At 41.4% G+C, this 13,157-nt stretch overlaps 1 pseudogene; it reads left to right on the top strand.

The window, feature by feature from the left end:
- Window positions 1-8,772: 8,772 nt before the first annotated feature.
- Window positions 8,773-10,911, top strand: LOC144893195 (protein FAM200C-like; annotated as a pseudogene).
- Window positions 10,912-13,157: the final 2,246 nt, after the last annotated feature.

Here is a 13,157-nt window from a genome sequence, read left to right as displayed (position 1 = left end):
TCTCGAACATGTCCCTCAGGGGGAAAAGCTTTACATTCTCGATGACTTCAATGCACGGGCTGGAACAGACATGGACTCATGGCCAATATGCCAAGGCCATCATGGTTTTGGCAAAATGAATGAGAATGGGCAATGGGTGTTGAAGCTGTGTGCCCAAAAGGAGCTCTGTGTCACCATCACGTTCTTTCAAACATCGTCATAAAGTGTCCTGGTGTTACCTGAGGCCAGGCCACTGACACCAAACTGACATCATCACCAGGAGATGAGACCTGGCCAGCACTCTTCATACAGTACGGCAGATAGGTGCAGGAATTGTGCCTTTGACGATACAAGCATGGCATTTGGCACACAGTCAGAGTATGCCCTAAGAAAGATATTTGGCTCTAGGGCCATCGCAGATTCGTCCTTTTTTGAAAAATGGCCGCCATTGTTGTCACAGGACAAATCTGCGATGGCCCTATAGCCAAATATCTTCCTCAGGACATACTCTAACTGTGTATCAACTCTCGTGCTTGTATCATCAGTCACAATTCTCCCAAATATTTCATCTATCTGCCGTACTAATACGTGTCCCTACCACAGTGCAGATTGTGATACTGATCACTCCCTTGTCATCGACAAAGTGGAAATGCAGCCCCAGAAGCTTCACACTTCCAAGCAAGGAGACCTGCCAATTCCCAGCATAATAAATGATGACAAATGCAAGCAGTTTTTGGACACACTCCAACAGTCCCTACCTACTGAAGGCCTAACTGGCAATGTCGATGAAGTCTGGAAGTCACTAAGATTAGTCATCTACGTGAGTGCAGTAATCACATTTGATGAAGGAAGAGCGAGCAGGAAAGACTGGTTCGCAACCTTTTCGGGAGAAATGGAGCCAGCCATCGAAGAAAAGAACGCAGCTTACTTGATGCACAATATAAACACAAATGGCCAAACCATGCACGACTTGAAGTTAAGGCTAATGTGCAAAAGAAAACAAGTTTTTGTGCAAACAAATATTGGATCAACCTTTGCCAAGATTTTCAGATGGCCTGTGACAACATAAACCTTCATGCCATGTATGATGGAATAAACAGAGCACTTGGTCCGACCATCACCAAAGTTGCTCCTCTGAAATCAGCAGACGGTGAGATATTTACCGACAGGAGTAAGCAGATGGCTCGTTGGGTGGAACATTACCTGAAACTGTACTCCCATGAAATGGCTATTTCTCAGCCTGTGCTCGACGCTCTTCCTCAACTATCCGTCATGGATGAGTTAGATGCAGAACCATCATTAGCTGAGCTTGTGAAAGCAATCAATTTACTGGCAAAGCAGGAAAGCACCTGGCAAGGATGGAATTCCAGGAGAACTGCTCAAGTATGGAAAGCCCCACCTGCTGCCTTACCTATGTGACTTCCTCCTCCTCCACTGGAAGGAAGGATCTGTTCCACAAGACATGCATGATGCAAACATCATCACGTTGTACAAGAAGAAAGGCAATCGGGGAGACTGCAATAATTACCGTGGTATATCATTCCTCGGTGTTACTGGGAAGGTATTTGCCAGAATCATCCTGTAGAGACTCCAGCAACTTGCCAACTGAGTGTATCCTGAGGCACAATGTGGTTTTCGAGCAGGCTGATCCACCGTGGAGATGATCTTCTCAAATCTTTCATTACCATTCACAGTGAATGAATTCACAACTAATAAGTGTGGAAATATTTTTCGCGAAGAGAAAAATAAAATTCACAGCGCAAGATTTGCTTCTTAATTCATAAACACAATTTACAGTTGTGATGATCAAAGGTGGAAATTATATTAAACAATGAAAGGTGTGAGTCGTTATTCACGTGTCTTTAAATTATCAATGCCAAAACTTGCTAAACTTTGCCTCCAGATAATTCAGTATGATGATGTAGGTGCACGTGTCTCCAGGCCTGTTAGCAAAAGGAAACGTCCCAGCTGCCTTTCCTCCAGGTCCTAGTCATCACCACCATCGATTGCTATCCTACCGTTCTAATGAGCACTTTGGAACAAAATTGATTTGTGTGTGTTTTGCTGTGTGCTGTGCTAATCCTTGAGGTAATCAATTCCCTAAGCGTCTATCCAAGGATAATTAACCTTGACAAGGTTTTGAATGTACTAAATAATGTCCAGGTGTATGGGCTAGAGATGTAAAGCACAAGCTTCGGATGAGAAATTATAAGGGACCATCGATATCATTAATGCTATAATTTGAGAAATGTCTTTGTGGCTTTGTTTTGTCTTTTTGTTTGTGTATTTTTGTTTTGTTGTATACAATGTCGAGGCTCGCAGGGGATCAAGAACATATAACAGATTTGGATTAACACAACAAAAGTAATAATAGAAAGAGAAGTGGAAGGGAAAAGGGACAAAATACAGGGAGACTTGGATAAATTTAAGGGATGTGGGAAAAACTAAGGGCGAGCGGAGGAAATAGGAGATGGAGACAAGATGATTCCAACCGCAAAGTCTCAGTCAGGAAAAAAATTAAATTTGGAAAGAGTTGGCCTTGGGAATGGTTAACAGGGTTGAAAAGAACATGGTTTGGGATGGAGAATAATTTGAGATGGTGGTGTACAGCCATCTTGAAGTGCTGGGGAAAGCATGATTGAAGAGAATGTGGAAGTTGGTTCGACAGGTGGGGGAAAAAAAGGAAGAAATGAGTGAAGGTGGGCAGGGACTTTGGGGTGTGTTTGACTTCTATGCACTCATAAATTGCTCGATGGAATGAATTGAAAACTGGTTGAAATGAGTCAATATATATATATATATATATATACATACATACATACATACATACATACATACACACACACACACACACACACACACACACACACACACACACACACACACACACACACACACACACTGACCTTTTGAAATTTCTCCGAAAACACCGACTGGAAAACCCTCCCATCTACTTTCTCAACAATCCTCTCCCAGAAGTGATGTCGCTCAAGCTTTTGGGTCTCACTATCTGCCATGATCTTTCTTGGGAAAACCACATTTTAAATCTGGCCTCCAAAGCCAGTCGCCGACTGGGCATCCTCCATCGTGCGAAGTCCTTCCTTGGCACACCTGAGCTCCTCACCACATACAAGGCTTTCATGCGCAGCTCAATGAAATACTGTTCCCCCCTCTGGGCCGGTGCTCCTGCCTCACACCTAGCTCGGCTTCACGCTGTTGAAACCAAAACTTTCAGAATCATTGGAATCTCCTGCGATGAAGCTATCTCCGAGGGCCTTTCACTCACTCACCGCAGGGCAGGTTGGTGGTCTTTCTGTCTTCTACCGACTCCTCTCTGGCCTTGCTCCCCCAGCTCTCTCTGTGCTCTGTCCCCCAAATATTCCTACAGGTCACACAAGATCTGCCAGCAACCCTCTTATGGTTAAACTGCCAAAATCTCGGCTCTCTGCTCACCTTCACTCTTTCATTCCCCTTTTCTCCCGCCTCTAGAACAAACTCCCCCACTCCCTTCAATCCCACTCCTCCCTCCAGGTCTTTAAAACAGCTGTTCACCACCATCTCTTATCTTCACCCATCCAAAACCTTGATCTTTTCTACCATCGCTAATTCACCCCAAATACACTTTTTTGAAATTCCAACTTCTTTCCTGGAAGTCCTTGCAGTGTCCATATGTTTTACACCTCTCCCACCTCCCCCCCAAGCCCTCTCCCTCCCACAGTTCTCGATGTCCCTGCTCTCAAATGTTGTGTTTGTGTCCTTCCCCCTCTCTCCCCATCTTGTCTACCGCTCCCCTTATTTTGTGTTTTATGTGTCGGTTTGACTTTTTGTGTGATTAATGTTAGCTCTTTCACGAGCCTCTATCTTGTATACAAAAAGAAAAAAGAAAAAAAATTCGATTTTGGTAAAGTTTCTTGAAGATTGGTTTAAAATTGTGACCTGTAGGCAAGTGCAAGTGAGCAGACAGACAAACAAACACACGAACAAACACACACAAACCGGAGTGATCAACATACTTGTCAAAAACTTTTTTTTGCCAAGTAACAAACAGACAAACAAATGAAAAATCACTCAGAGCGATACTTGGCAAAACAGAACAAAGCAGAATGGCACGCAGTAGAGCATCCTTTTGACCTCACAAATAATTGGTGGTTGAATTCAGTTAGCAGATATGAAAATCCAATTCAAATTTCAAGTCAATTGGATGAAAATTGAGGCTTTTAGAAATTTGAAAAAGGTGGTTGACCTTTGGCCTTTTTTGACCTTTTGGCCTATGCTGATCTCAAAAATAGTTGTTGGTTGAATTCAATTTCACTGATATGTAAATCCCATTCAAATTTCAAGTGAATCGGATGAAAATTGAGGATTTTAGAAATTTGAAATTGTTGTTGACCTTTGGCCTATGTTGCCCTTTTGGCCTATACTGATCTCAAAAATAGTTGGTGGTTGAATTCAGTTAGCTGATATGTAAATCCTCTTCAGATTTCATGTCAATTGGATGAAAATTGAGGATTTTAGAAATTCAAAAAAGTGGTTGACCTTTGGCCTATGTTGACCTTTTGACCCCAAAAATATATAGGATTTTATCGGACCACGAACTCTACCATTTGGTGAAGTTTCGTGAAGATCCGTTTATAATTGTGACCTGTAGGCAAGTATAAGTGAGCGGACAGACAAACACACAAACAAACAAATACACAAACACACAAACAAACACACAAACACACAAAGCGGAGTGATCAACATACTTGCAAAAAAAAAAAGTTTTTTTGCCAAGTAACAAACAAACAGACTCAAAAGGAAATAGCCTCTCCTTGGGCGAGGGTAAAAATGGGACTGGACTATATGGAATTAAAAGAAAGGCATGATGATTGAAAATAAATAGTTGAAAAAGCAGAAATAAAAATTGGGAAAAAAAGAAAAATGAAATGTTACTACCACAAAGCTATCTGTCTGTATTTGTATAGGTACAATGGTACATAATAAATAGATAGCCACAAACACTCAACAATCAAATAAATATAGAATGATTGAGGTCAGTTAATCACGATATTGATTACGAATGAAGGGATGCTAAATAATTGGCAGAGGGAAACATCCATCTGGCAAAGGAAGTGCAGCCATTTCCACATGGGTTTCAACCTCACAGATGAAGTGCTCCAAGAGGTTATACTGACAAATACTCACCCAGACAGCACTCCCAGCACGAGGTTGAGCATGAAGAAAGAACCAATAATAATGAGAGGGATGAAGTATAGCCAGTTCCAGAAACTGCCAAATGCGTCGTTTGTCTGTGGGAGGCAACAAGTCGCCCTTGATTATTTATCCATGGCCCGGTGCACCATATTGGGGCCATGCATTTGTACATTTCATTTATTTCTTGTATAGCACATAGCTTCTTTTTAGCATTTTTTGGGGGGGGGGAGGGGGAGGTTGTTTAGGGGGAGGTGTGGCTGAGCTGCTGCTACTGCTGTTGATGCAGTGCTCCCTGTAAGTTCAAGCAGGGATTTCCAATTTTCCCAGGGTGCTGGCAATAACTTTCTGACACTTTGCGAAGAATACTGAACCATGGAATCCTTCACATCCACAAACTAATGCTGGCAGATGGCACACCCAGTTTAATGTCCATCTTGGTGACGACACACAATTTCTACCTGTGAAACACGAGGATGGCATTTTATATCTGGATCGAGATTCAAAGCAAGTCTGGACTGCTTCAAAATGAGTGTCGTTTGTCCATTGCTCAGCCTCGATTACTTCCAAATGCTCCCATTTTTCAGCATTATCTCCAGTTTTCATATACTCGGAGCAAAAGCCAATGATTCACCAGAGCCTGATTTATCAGCATTCAGCACATCTTTGCCACCATCTTCAAGCCCAACTGGGCCTACATACATCGCAGGAGCACTTTCCCTCTGCTGACACCACATATTTCTAAGGGCCAAAGTTTCACCAACAGGAACAGTTGTATGAACAGTCTACTAGACTATTCATGTGTTGCAAGTCAATTGCACCCATTCTTTTACAAGAGCAGTGTTCAAGAAGGTGTACAAATGATATGCAAGAGACGCACAAACTCATCAAAATGTAAAAATACATTTATATATTTTCTTTCAAATCAGGTATACTTGTCCAATCAAAAATATAATATAATAAGTTCCATTGTCTTGGACTATTGCGAGTATCTCATTAGTAGAACCTTTGGAAGGCATACGGTGACCTCAAAATGGGACACTTTTCTCTTATGCAAATGAGCCATGGACCGCACAGAACATATTCAGGAGAAATCAGCCGAGTTGTGATGAAACAATTAGAGGAACATAGGGATGCAATAACTCTTTGTACTTTGACTCAACAACCAGCCCTATATATTATATTTCTCTCCGATTCCCTCAGATTAGGGGTTCCCAACCTGGGGTGCCCGCACCCCCAGGGGGTGTGAGATGGAATACCTGGGGGTGCGACAAAGACTGGCTTGTGTCCTTGTCGTCGTGTGTCACGAGTCATCACTCAGCCATCTGCCAGTGTGCCTTTGGAACATGACATAAAACTTTTAAGTCAGTCTCTGTCTCTGGGTCTGTCTCTGTGTCTGTCTCTGGGTCTGTCTCTGTGTCTGTCTCTGTGTCTGTGTCTGTCTCTGTGTCTGTGTCTGTGTCTGTGTCTGTGTCTGTCTGTGTCTGTCTCTGTGTCTGTCTCTGTGTCTGTCTCTGTGTCTGTCTCTGTGTCTGTCTCTGTGTCTGTCTCTGTGTCTGTCTCTGTCTCTGTGTCTGTCTCTGTGTCTGTCTCTGTGTCTGTCTCTGTGTCTGTCTCTGTGTCTGTCTCTGTGTCTGTCTCTGTGTCTGTCTCTGTGTCTGTCTCTGTGTCTGTGTCTGTGTCTGTCTCTGTGTCTGTCTCTGTGTCTGTGTCTGTGTCTGTGTCTGTCTCTGTGTCTGTCTCTGTGTCTGTCTCTGTGTCTGTCTCTGTGTCTGTGTCTGTCTCTGTGTCTGTCTCTGTGTCTGTCTCTGTGTCTGTCTCTGTGTCTGTGTCTGTCTGTCTCTGTGTCTGTCTCTGTGTCTGTCTCTGTGTCTGTCTCTGCCTTCCAATCTTTTACACGACAAGAAAAAAAGAAAAAAGAAAAAAAAGAAGGATGGGAGATCAACCAAGATTGTTGTCATTAAACGCGTGCTTCGTTGAACGGTGACTCATGAGGTAAATGCTCAAATTTTCTTCAAATTAAAGTTTGACCACTCAATAATATTAAAATTGTGTGTATTTTTTTTCATCAACTGCTGTCACAACGGGAACCCAACGGGTTCACGGGTCGTCTCGTATATTTATATAATTACTCCCGCCAGGGAGTAATGCATTCGATCGTATCCGTACGTGTGTGTGTTCATGTGTTCGTGTGGTTGTGAACAAGATATCTGGAAAAGTTCTGAACGGATTTGGATGAAAGTTGGTGGGATGATTGCCCTTGGGATAAGGAAGAATTGATTAGTTTTTGGTGAGGCTCAGGATATTATTCCGGATCCAGGAATTTTTTGAAGGATTATTTACCATTGGAAGATAGGGCTCAGCAGCGGCCACCCACGGCGGGAGTATGCGCTCTACTGAGTGGCGTTCTAGTTTTTTATGTGGAGCTTAAATTGCTTCCCCATGACGAACAAGTACAAAAAGTTTTAATTAAAACAAAAGCCGCGTCGATGTTACACAATGCCTAGATGCAGCTATGCCTATAACGTCGATGTTATAGGCACAGGACATTCCTATTGATTCGATTACTTGATGTTATTTTTGTGCAAAGTGAAAATATATCTCGGCAATTTCCCGTGTGTGGCGACGAATTTTTAATATATCTCAGCATTTTCCCGTCTGTTATTTCAGGCGGTGTATGACTGACCATGCCGCGATTGAAAAAAAGATATCTCCGCAATTTCTCGTGTGTGGCGACACGTGAACGAAGCTATGCTCCTCTCCCCACATTATTGTGACGACGTATAAATTAAATATTTCATCGTGACGATTGTCATCAAATGGACGAATTTTTAATATATCTCGGCATTTTCCCGTCTGTTATTTCGGGCGGTGTATGACTGACCATGCCACGATTTAAACAAAATATATATATCTCGGCATTTTCCCGTCTGTTATTTCGGGCGGTGTATGACTGACCATGCCGCGATTTAAAAAAAATATATCTCAATGGACTTGAAGTTACAGGCCTTTGAGAATTCATTTCGTTCTATAAAGGGAAACTTTCATCGGATTTTCTTCACGTTTTTTTTCAACCGAGTCTAAAACTATGTTAGCGACTGTGAAAAATGAAATGATATATCGAATTTGATTTGAAAGAAAACTGTGTGAGAGAGCAAGACACCACGGGCCTACAAAACAGGCCTCAAAGCTATGCGAGTTAATAAAATGGTGGATATTTGTTTATATGAAGCCTCTCCCACAATGGGTGGAGCTATGGTTCCCAGAATGGGTGGAGCTTTGAGGTTTTGTCTTCTCTGCAAGAACAACAACAAGAACAAGAAGAAGAACAACAACAACAGCAGAGGGCACTCTATGAGCAGCGTCTGCGACACGGCTAAAAATCACTGCACGCCACTGCAAACAACGTCTCAAACCAATAGTCAAACATGTTCCACTCCGTATACTTTATTCATTTTTTTGTCTTTTTTCAGCAGAAACACTTATCGTGTAGCAACTTGTTGTAACCTGTATACACCATTGTATACTTTTTACATCTTTTTATATTTTTTCTCATATTAGCTCATATTTTTCTCTTTCTGTTTTGCAGATTAACCCTTCATCATGTCAAAAAGAAGGAAATGGAATGATGACTATGTGTGCTTTGGTTTCACTTGCATAACGGGAAATGATGGCTTGCAAAAACCCCAGTGCACTCTTTGTAGCGTTGTGTTTTCCAACTCAAATCTGAAACCATCCAAGCTTCAAGAGCACTTCAAGAACAAGCATGGCGGAGCTGATGTTGAAGGACATGATGTTGGGTCATTGAAAATCAAAAGAGCTCGTTTTGATTCTGAAGGAACTCTTCCAAAGTTGGGTTTCGTTTCTGTTGAAAAACCACTACTTCTTGCTTCACACCAAGTGGCACATGCAGTGGCCAAATCCAAGAAGCCCCATACAATTGCAGAAGATCTCATCAAGCCATGTGCACTGGAAATGGCAACAACTATCCTGGGCAAAGAAGCAAGAAAAAAATTGAACAGGTGCCCTTATCAAATAATGTCATTCACAACCGAATCAGTGATTTGAGTGAAGATATTTTGGACCAAGTCATCTCAGATATCAGAGCTAGTCCTCTTAAAATCTCTATTCAGTTGGATGAGTCAACTGATTTCTCCAGTTGTTGTCAACTCATAACATTAGTGAGGTATGTCAATGATGGTGCTGTGAAGGAAGATTTCTATTTTTGTGAAGATTTGAAAACAAGCACAACTGCAAAGGATGTGTTGCAGCTGGTGAAAGACTTCTTTGCCAAACATGATTTAGATATCAAAGTCATTGGTTCTGTGTGCACTGATGGGGCACCTGCAATGCTCGGAAATAAATCTGGCTTTTCTGCATTGATGAAAAAGGAGATTCCAGACTTGTAAGTTACCCATTGTTTTCTTCATCGGCATGCTTTGGCATCAAAAACATTACCTCCAAATTTGAAGAAAGTCCTTGATACTTGTGTGAAGATCATCAACTGGATCAGGGAGCGAGCTTTGAACCATCGCATCTTCAAATCATTTTGTGAAGATCTGGGAAGTGAGCATTCAGTTTTTCTTTTTCACACAGAAGTCCGTTGGTTGTCACGAGGACAAGCTTTAACCCGCTTCTTTGAACTGCGGGAAGAAATCAAAGTTTTTCTGGAAGAGCGTGAATGTGATCTGGTTGGGGCATTGGAATCACAGCAATTCGCCCAAATACTGGCTTACTTAGCTGACATTTTCACTCGTATGAACGACCTGAGTGTTTCTCTTCAAGGAAAAGGGATAAACATATTGAAGGCTTGTGAAAAGTTGAATGCCTTCAAAGAAAAGTTACGTCTTTGGCATCAAAGGATGGAAAGAGGCAATCTCTCAAATTTTCCTTCACTTGAAGAGATGGTTGATGATGCTGAATCCATAACTCCTACTGTGCGTGAAGAAATTGTGGCTCATTTAGAAATACAGTCAGAATCGTTTGATGGATATTTTGCTGCTAGAGACCTGAAGATTTCAGAAGAATAGATCATGAATCCATATTCCTACAATATGGAGAAAATGTCAAATAATGAAGAACTGAAGAAAGATCTTATTGATTTGCGGACAAATCGAGCTCTTGAACTGCAACTTGAAAGCAAGACTTTGGAGGAGTTTTGGTGTGCAACACTGGATATGTTCCCAAGACTTGGTGGAAAAGCACTCCGTGTCCTCATTCCATTTGCCAACGACATACTTGTGTAAATTCAGTTCTCTTCAGATTTCAGTTCTCTTCAGAAAAAAACAACAACTGGAGACATTCAGTTCAGAATTCAGTTCTCTTTTGTCAATCAAGACAAAATCTAGGAATCGCCTGAATCCACAGGCAGACCTGTGGATCGCAGTCAGCAAGAAAGTTCCACGTTTTGACAAAATCATGAAAGAGAAGCAGGAACAAAGAAGTCATTGAATTTTATGTTCACAAGTGGGATTGATTTTACCGTTTCAAATTTTTTCTGTGTAAATTAAAATCTAATTGCTCAATTTATATTTGCATTTCATGCACTGAGTTAAAATCTTATTTTTTAGTTCAATTTGTTCACCCACAGTATTGTATGTGGTTCAATTTGTCGTTCAAAAATTTGACTTCTTCATCTTCAAATGTGATGTTACTTTTGTAGGGGGTGCGAACATTAATCAAATATTTCCTAGGGGTGTGGGGCATAGAAAAGGTTGGGAACCACTGCCTCAGATAGTATGATGAGCATGGCGCTGCATTTGTTTTTTGTTTCACAAACCACATTTGGGAGATGGAACCCCAACATGAGGACAAGACCACTCACCGTCTTCTTTTTTTCCAGGAAGTTATTTTATTTTTTGCATAAACAGTCAAACAATGTAAATGTGTCAACTATGGTTCCGACTACCCAAAGTAAAATTGACTTCAACATGACCCGGTGTTTAACTAGTGGAGCATGTACTAACACTCAGTGTTTTGTCAAACCACTCAATTCAAACAAACAAAGGTTTTTTTTTTCCTGCATCATGCTCTTGACAGTATCGGTTCCGCCAGAGCAGTCTCTTGGCAGGAATTACAATCCTGGACGTGTCTCCACTCCAACGCAGGATACTCGACTGAGGGTGCAGGAATTTGGAATTGTTCAGGGTACTCCCCACTCTTGCAAAATACACCATGGGGTCTTTAAAATCAACTAACTAATGCTGGCAGACAGGACACGCGGTTTGATGTTCATCTAAGGGACGACACACACTGATGAATCCCCCTGTCTGCGAAACACAAATAGGACAGTTTAAAGGTGTCAAGAATCAAATTCCAAGATAGACAGCTCAGAGGTAAGTAGTGTGCATACCTGCCAGGCCACATATACAAGCAACATATGTAAAATGAAAATCAGGAGGATCAAGATCGTTGTATATGATTTAACGACAAGAACGCAAGGGGACTGTGGTGAAAATGAAGAAGAAGAAGAGCCTTCGTAGGTGTGGAGCATCTCGGATGCCTATTTATGGGCGAACGCTCGGTGTGCGAGAAAGTCAGCATCTTGTCTGCTGAATGAGTTATGCTGAGATGACCGCTGGATCTTATTGGTAAGGAGTGACTGGGATTGATGACTAATGTCTTAGCATGCTTGACTTTGCTTTATAATGCTTTATTAGATTTGTAGGACTGATTAAATTATTGTCTGTTGTGTAGGATGCCAAAGATCGATTTGAATAAAGCCTCGTATCTTGAAGTGAGGTCTGGAAGCTTTTTCAATACAGGGACTACATAGAGCAATGGACTGTGTGCAATTTGATCCTGCAGTTATCGCATCATTAATGAAGTGCATCAACATGTGAAGACCAAAGAGGCAAAACATTTTCTGCGTGGAAGGCAAATGCGGGTTTCATTTCTCACAACAAAGTGCCACCACTGGCAGAGTATCAAGTGAAATAAGTGCTTAGTCGCAGGCTTATTGTAGCCTTGTATTGCCCTCGCCAGAGGAGAGGGCATTGCATTTGGATGAGTTTGTTTGTTTATCCAAGCAGAACATGTTTGTTTTATTTTAATCGAATGAACACGAATCGGAATATGAATAGGAAGACAAGTCTGTCGTTTTACCGTAGCTTGGCTCCGAATTTGGCCCAACAGCACATGTACAGAGAGGAGTGAGATAATATGTTTTACTCTGTCTGCCTGACACTCAAACTAAATAGAAAATCATTCCAAACAGGAAACTTAATGTTTTAAAGAAACTTACAAAGGACACAAACAAAAGGTACAAATAACTAATGTGACGTGTTAGACAGGATGGTGTAATAGACACTGCAGTAAAATCTGGAATTTATTTATTTATACGTTATTCAACCTCTTTAACCCTTTATTTAAATTGAATTGTGGACTTCAAGGATGTAGAACACAAATAGCCTTCATAATGCTTCCCAAAACCATAAACCATAATGATGTATAGCATTAGACGGCATATCACGTGAGATAGTATAGTATTAGGGGTTCTATAAATCTCCTAAACTGCATCTCAACGTTGTCTTATTACAGTGTATAAGGTGATGTATAAGACTGCTTCAGTAGTGCTAAACTTCCGGATTTTTTTAAACGATTTTAACACGTCGATTGCCATCTCTTGTAGTATACACCACTCATTTCTCGTCCATTGTTGGGGAAACCCCACATTAGGAGAAAACTCTTAACAGGCAGTGGGACAAGATTTTCAATTCCGTATACCAGGTGCGAGCTCTCTGGAAGGACTATTTTATCACTAATTTGACGTTGGTATTACATCATTGGGAATAGCAGATCGTGTGCTAAGTACCATGTGTTGTTGTTTTTTTGGTACTTGTCATTACCCTTCAAATTGCACATATGAATGCAGATGAAGTGGCAAAACCTCTCATCAAAACTGATGAGTATCATAACGATTACATATATGTACACCGAGCTGCCAGCAGATAATTTGTTGGATTATCTGGAACTAGCAACGGTACCCA

Source organism: Myxine glutinosa, chromosome 8, assembly GCF_964187855.1.
Source record: "Myxine glutinosa chromosome 8, kmMyxGlut1.1, whole genome shotgun sequence".
Taxonomy (NCBI): Eukaryota; Metazoa; Chordata; class Myxini; order Myxiniformes; family Myxinidae; genus Myxine; species Myxine glutinosa.
Note: the sequence above shows the minus strand (reverse complement) of the source record. Positions and strands in the feature narration are given on the sequence as shown.